This window comes from Quercus lobata, chromosome 6 (genome assembly GCF_001633185.2).
Source record: "Quercus lobata isolate SW786 chromosome 6, ValleyOak3.0 Primary Assembly, whole genome shotgun sequence".
Lineage (NCBI taxonomy): Eukaryota > Viridiplantae > Streptophyta > Magnoliopsida > Fagales > Fagaceae > Quercus > Quercus lobata.
The window spans coordinates 21067983-21076083 of record NC_044909.1 but is presented as its reverse complement, the minus strand read 5'-3'; the positions used below and the strand labels follow the sequence as shown (position 1 = coordinate 21076083).

Sequence of the window (8101 nt, the reverse complement as noted above, 5' to 3'; positions counted from 1 at the left end):
CCTTGAGAATTGGTTGTGGCAGGTATGTATAAAGCCCATTTTATAACATCAAAATAAAATTTGGACGGTTACCAATAGTTGTGGCAAACTCACTTCCCTTGCGCAAATCCTATTCTTATGGATAGGCTTCCATTTCATGATAAAAGTCAGCATAGAGTACGAAATTTATAAGTTCTTATTTTAACTCCAAAAGCAAAAGGAAGTTCTCAACAAGGTACGTATGCTATGAGCATTTTAACTCAATTGTATTATTTGCTCTCCTTCAAAGGAGAACCAGGGTTTGAATCTCCCCTTCCCTACTTGTTGTATCAAATAAAATATTAAAAATATAAGGTATATATATGACATTACGTGTTCTTGCAGCATATGCTAGTTTCCTGTGGGAGACGGAAGATGAGGAAGAACGTAACTCAATGCAAGACTGCATACAGATACCTCTTCTCCATGAACAAGTTATGAATGCTGCAAATGCTTAACTGTTTTGCTGATATAGACCAGTTGTCAGAATTAAGGCTTAATAGGTTCAAAAGCTTGAAAGCAGCGGCCCTGTCTGTCTGAAGGGTACAAAATTATCCAATAATGTTGGGTTTTACTTAGCCATGGTTCAATAGTAGTCAAAGGGCTATATTGGAAACTTGGGGTCCACTCCACACATACAATAACAACAAAAGCGCCCTAGCCCCAAAATGTTGGGGTCCAGGCTTACTTAGGTAAAATAAAACATAATTTTCAACCAAAATTGTAATATGTATGTTGCATTATGTACCCCAAAAAAAGGTAAATAAATAAAGAAATGAAAGGTGTTTCTATTTTTCTTTCTTTTTTTCTTGTTTTCCTTTTTGATAAGTACACGAAAGGAAGGTGTTTCAGATATGCTGCATAAAGCATGGAACATATGCAATAAGACAAGCAATGAAGTTTGAGGCTTCATTTAAGTTTAAATTTGATTGAACATATGATGTGATAAGTGTTGCGGATAAAATCGAGCCTCACTTTCTCCTGAGTTAATAAAAGCTTTAATGTTTCTTGCACTAATCTCTCTCCCTTTTTATTAATTAGGAAATGCTCTAGAACTCCTAGCGACATGCATTTGCACTTAATTTAATAATACATGACAAATGTTTTATTTTCAAAATAATTGACATGCATTTGCACTTAATTTAATAGTACATGACAGATGCTTTATCTCCTCAATAATTTCAAGTTACAAATCCTTGGACGCTTAAGAATTATATAAGGCTTTAATGCCATCGATATCATCCTGATGCAAACTATGAGCAGTCACTCCTGAATTTATTGAAGGCCACATGATGGCCCCTTGAACTGAGCTATGCCCTAGCCCAAGAAGGTGCCCGATTTCATGTAAGGCAACTGTCTCATTGTCCATTGCACCTGGAACTGCTCCAACACTCCATTGATTATCTGCATCACAGTGGAATCTCCCATCCGTTAGATATAAAGAATGGGCGACAGTATTAGCAACACCTGGATTAGTAGGTCCATCGAAAGGATTCCCATCTCCATGATCCCCCCTTTCGACACTAACTTTGAAATTCGCGTTTGTGAAGTCCTGTGCCTGCAAGAAAGTGAAGTGTGTGTTGCTAGCCCATGTTTGGAATGCATTTGCAATAGGGTTCATGGCTTCAGCTGGGGTGCCACACTGTGAGAAATCCATAGCTGATTATGTATTAATCCTTGCACAAGGCAATCCATAAAGCCTTGGAAAAAGGCCCAATAAATGAGTATTTGTTAATGGTACTAGATCACAGTGTGGCATTAGGTTCCTATGGATAAAACTCATAGGCAAATGAGAGTTAGTAAGACTTGTTTGTAACCTACAGAGAGACAATGACTCACATGTAAGGGGAGATTGTTGGTATGCACATGTGAGTGAAGTCTCACATTAAATAATAACAAGAAGAATGAGTAGATAATAAATAATAACATAGTTAATCCAAAACTCACATGCTTAATTTTTTGAATTAAGTGGTGTCCCTATATATTATATTAATCAATATGGATTAATATAACAAGAAGAGTGAGTAGTTAATAAATAATAACATAGTTAATCCAAAACTTACATGCTTAATTTTTTGGATTAAGTGGTGTCCCTATATATTATATTAATCAATATGGTACTAGATCACACTGTGGCATTAGGTTCCTGGGAGAAATCCATAGCTGAGGTGGTTCGTAGTCCACTTGAGATTACCATTGCTGAAAAAGTAGTGGGTATGAAAAGATCCATGGCAGTGGTGATGTTTCTTCTTGCGTGAGCTCATCCAATTCGTACCATTGGTAATATCTGCCACCCCACAACGAGGCATCATCATTGTTGATACTGTACTTGCATCCATAGTCCCAGTGGTGTTGAGATGGTGATTTAGTTGGTAGGTTTTAATGGCAAATTCCAAGAGTTCACAAAATCATCATCATAGGTATGAGTTTGACTTTTGGAATGGTTATAGCTGAAATAACCAAAATTTTCAAGGTAGGCTTTGAGGTTATGGATGCCTTTGACTTTGTCTCCCTTGTGAGATCCTTGAAGATGTTTGAGATACTCAACGGATGACAATTTCTTGTCATGGGGGTTTCGTGAATTTGCATGAGAATAGAGAGGAAGGAGGAGGAGGAGGAGGAGAAGAAGAAGATTGAATGAAAACAGTGAAAAAGCTTTATAAGCCATAACTGAGAAAGTTTTTTTTTTTTTTAAGAAACAGACCTGAAAACAAACCGAATTATTTTATTGCTGAAGAATCCGAAACATAAACTTTATGAATATCGAAAGGAACAGACTCCATCCAAACTAAAACCGGAAAAAAAATATCACTCTCCAGGCTAGAGCATTGCCTTGCCGACGTGTATGAGAGAAAGAGAAATACTAAAAAGAGCTAACTAAAGACATGATGTCTTTAATTAAATGACCCACCAAAGGATGATGAAAGTACAGATTTTTAATTGCAATAATTGATGCTTCTGAATCTCCTTCCAAAATTGAGCCGTGGAGACCAAGTTCATGAAGAAAAAGGGCTGTCGTTCGAGCTACGATAGTTTCCAAGGCAACTATAGATGAGGGCAGAGGAATGATCTCGGATAGAGCTGCCAAAACTTTACCGGAGGAATTTCGAACCACAACACCAATACCCGCTACTCCCAAATCTTCAAATACCGCACCATCAAAATTGGTTTTTAACAGTCCTACATCTGGTGACACTACAAGAAAACTGAACTATTGCGGCGGGCCTATTGCGGCGGGAGCGAAAACCGCCGCTATAGGTCACCTATTGCGGCGCTTTTTTGGCCCGCCGCTATACATGAGATCTATTGCGGCGTTCTATATGCCCGCCGCAATAGCTCTACTATTTTGCGGCGCACTATAGCGGCGGCCCAATGACCCGCCGCAATAGACCTGTTTCAGCGGCATTATTCTTAGATATAGCGGCGGGTCAATGTACTCCTTTTTGCGGCGGGTTGGACCGCCGCAATAGACCTTTAAATTTCCATCTATTTTTTTTGCCTTCCCACTTAAAGATCAAATAGTAAATTATACCTGATTGATATGAAAATTGGCATGCATGTTAAGAACATATAAAAAATGTGATCCAACGGTTGGATTTTCAAAATTTTAATTCAACAATAAATTATTGGTTGGTGTAACATTTTTTAGAGTTACATCAAGTGTAACTTGAATCCAACGCTATATTTCTTAATTCGATGTGAATTTTGACAAATCTACCGTTAGATTACATTATCTTCATATATTTTTCATGCATACAAAATTTCAAGGTGATCAAAGATTAATAGTCATGTCATCAATCAATTATTTAAATTTAAGTTTTTGTAATTTAAAATAACGCATAAAAGATAAGTTTAAAGATCAAATGGTAAATTACACCCGATTGACATGAAAATTGGCATGCATGTTAAGAACAAATAGAAAATGTGATCTAACAGTTGGATTTTCAAAATATAAATTAAATAAGAAGTTATTGGTTGGTATAATGTATTTTAGAGTTACATTAAGTATAACTTGAATCCAACGCTATATTTCTTAATCAGATGTGAATTTTGACAAATCTACCATTAGATTACATTATCTTCATATATTTTTCAAGCATACAAAATTTCAAGGTGATAAAAAATTAATAGTAATGTCATCAATCAATTGTTTAAATTTAAGTTTTTGTAATTTAAAATAACGCATAAAAGATAAGTTTAAAGATCAAATGGTAAATTACACCCGATTGGCATGAAAATTGGCATGCATGTTAAGAACAAATAGAAACTGTGATCCAACGGTTGGATTTTCAAAATATAAATTAAACAATAAGTTATTGGTTGGTCTAACATTTTTTAAAGTTACATCAAGTGTAACTTGAACCCAACACTATATTTCTTAATTCGATGTGAATTTTGACAAATCTACCGTTAGATTACATTATCTTCATATATTTTTTATACATAGAAAATTTTAAGGTGATCAAAGATTAATAGTCATGTTATCAATTAATTGTTTAAATTCAAGTTTTTGTAATTTAAAATAACCCATAAAATATGAGTTTAAAGATCAAATGGTAAATTACACCCGATTGACATGAAAATTGGCATGCATGTTAAGAACAAATATAAAATGTGATTCAACGGTTGGATTTTCAAAATATGAATTCAACAATAAGTTATTGGTTGGTGTGATATTTTTTAGAGTTACATCAAGTGTAACTTGAACCCAACCCTATATTTCTTAATTCAATGTGAATTTTGACAAATCTACCGTTAGATTACATTATCTTCATATATTTTTCATGCATACAAAATTTCAAGGTGATCAAAGATTAATAGTCATGTCATCAATCAATTATTTAAATTCAAGTTTTTGTAATTTAAAATAACTCATAAAAGATGAGTTTAAAGATCAAATGGTAAATTACACCCGATTGGCATGAAAATTGGTATGAATATTAAGAAAAAATAGAAAATGTGATCCAACGGTTGGATTTTCAAAATATGAATTCAACAATAAGTTATTGGTTGGTGTAATATTTTTTAGAGTTACATCAAGTGTAACTTGAACCTAACGCTATATTTCTTAATTCGATGTGAATTTTGACAAATCTATCGTTAGATTACATTATCTTCATATATTTTTCAAGCATACAAAATTTCAAGGTGATCAAGAATAAAGAGTAATGTCATCAATCAATTGTTTAAATTCAAGTTTTTGTAATTTAAAATAACGCATAAAAGATGAGTTTAAAGATCAAATGGTAAATTACACCCGATTGGCATGAAAATTGGCATGCATGTTAAGAACAAATAGAAACTGTGATCCAACGGTTGGATTTTCAAAATATAAATTAAACAATAAGTTATTGGTTGGTCTAACATTTTTTAGAGTTACATCAAGTGTAACTTGAACCCAACATTATATTTCTTAATTCGGTGTGAATTTTGACAAATCTACCGTTAGATTACATTATCTTCATATATTTTTTATGCATAGAAAATTTCAAGGTGATCAAAGATTAATAGTCATGTCATCAATTAATTGTTTAAATTCAAGTTTTTGTAATTTAAAATAACCCATAAATATATGAGTTTAAAGATCAAACGGTAAATTACATCCGATTGACATGAAAATTGGCATGCATGTTAAGAACAAATATAAAATGTGATTCAACGGTTGGATTTTCAAAATATGAATTCAACAATAAGTTATTGGTTGGTGTGGTATTTTTTAGAGTTACATCAAGTGTAACTTGAACCTAACGCTATATTTCTTAATTCGATGTGAATTTTGACAAATCTATCGTTAGATTACATTATCTTCATATATTTTTCATGCATACAAAATTTCAACGTGATCAAAGATTAATAGTCATGTCATCAATCAATTGTTTAAATTCAAGTTTTTGTAATTTAAAATAACGCATAAAAGATGAGTTTAAAGATCAAATGGTAAATTACACCCGATTGGCATGAGAATTGGCATGAATGTTAAGAACAAATAGAAACTGTGATCCAACAGTTGGATTTTCAAAATATAAATTAAACAATAAGTTATTGGTTGGTCTAACATTTTTTAGAGTTACATCAAGTGTAACTTGAACCCAACATTATATTTCTTAATTCGATGTGAATTTTGACAAATCTACCGTTAGATTACATTATCTTCATATATTTTTTATGCATAGAAAATTTCAAGGTGATCAAAGATTAATAGTCATGTCATCAATTAATTGTTTAAATTCAAGTTTTTGTAATTTAAAATAACCCATAAAATATGAGTTTAAAGATCAAACGGTAAATTACACCCGATTAACATGAAAATTGGCATGAATGTTAAGAACAAATATAAAATGTGATTCAACAGTTGGATTTTCAAAATATGAATTCAACAATAAGTTATTGGTTGGTGTGATATTTTTTAGAGTTACATCAAGTGTAACTTGAACCCAACCCTATATTTCTTAATTCAATGTAAATTTTGACAAATCTACCGTTAGATTACATTATCTTCATATATTTTTCATGCATACAAAATTTCAAGGTGATCAAAGATTAATAGTCGTGTCATCAATCAATTATTTAAATTCAAGTTTTTGTAATTTAAAATAACGGATAAAAGATGAGTTTAAAGATCAAATGGTAAATTACACCCGATTGACATGAAAATTGGCATGAATGTTAAGAACAAATATAAAATGTGATTCAACAGTTGGATTTTCAAAATATGAATTTAACAATAAGTTATTGGTTGGTGTGATATTTTTTAGAGTTACATCAAGTGTAACTTGAACCCAACCCTATATTTCTTAATTCAATGTGAATTTTGACAAATCTACCGTTAGATTACATTATCTTCATATATTTTTCATGCATACAAAATTTCAAGGTGATCAAAGATTAATAGTCATGTCATCAATCAATTATTTAAATTCAAATTTTTGTAATTTAAAATAACGCATAAAAGATGAGTTTAAAGATCAAATGGTAAATTACACCCGATTGGCATGAAAATTGGTATGAATGTTTAGAACAAATAGAAAATGTGATCCAACGGTTGGATTTTCAAAATATTAATTCAACAATAAGTTATTGGTTGGTATAACATTTTTTAGAGTTATATCAAGTGTAACTAATGTCCTTCACCGGCACCATTAGAAAGATTTCCCGTCCGTCATCAGCTGCCATCACCACTGCCGGCAATAACCAAAAAATAAATATTTTACCAACACAAATATGTCACTATACTCTTAAATCCTAATGATCAAGATTTGAATATGAACTTCACAAAGTCCAGTGGTATCGAGACCATTTATTAAGTTTAATTAGGTTTGACCAACTTTGACCACACCTTTCTCTAAATCCAACCGTTTAATTGTGACCATAATTTATTAGAATGAACCTTTCATTACACTCTTCAAATTCAACGGTTAGATTTCAAATCTAAGTATGACATGTGATGGACATGTGTTGTGTATCTATATAGCTATATATATTCTCTCAATCTGATTATCCAATCGGTCTCAAATTTCACCAACATCAATATGTCACCACATTGTTCAATCCTAATGATCAAGATTTGAATATGAATTTCACCAAGTCCAATAGTATCGGGACCATCTATTAAAATTCTTATATAAATGATCAAGAGGCTAGTTTTATTTAAGTAAACGTAGTTAGTCATATATTAAAATTTTTATATAAATTTAATAATAGCTATGATCATTTTTTTTAAAATTTTTTTAATAAGATAGAATGTGTGATAATTTTTGTTGTGTGGTATTTTTTTTTGAGAAAGTTGTGTGGTGATTTTTATTGAGTATATGTGGTTGTTTTTTGTTTTTAAATTTTATTTCATAGCTCATTAATATTAGATTTTTAATATTTTGCGTTCATTAACTAACTTAGATATATAGAAGTGTTTGATTCATGCACAATTACAAAATGCATGACAAAATAGTAATTGCTAGTCAAAAATGGTAATTAATTAAAATTGTCTTCTTTTATTTTTATTTTTCCCTCAAAATAAATCTGTCTTCTTTTATTTTTCCCACACAAAATTTCCCAAAAATTTGTTTCCCTCCTAACGTGTTTCACA

General features: G+C 31.6%; 1 pseudogene; it reads right to left on the bottom strand.

The window, feature by feature from the left end:
• Positions 1-1222: 1222 nt before the first annotated feature.
• Positions 1223-2686, bottom strand: LOC115993889 (annotated as a pseudogene).
• Between the last annotated feature and the right edge of the window lie 5415 nt (positions 2687-8101).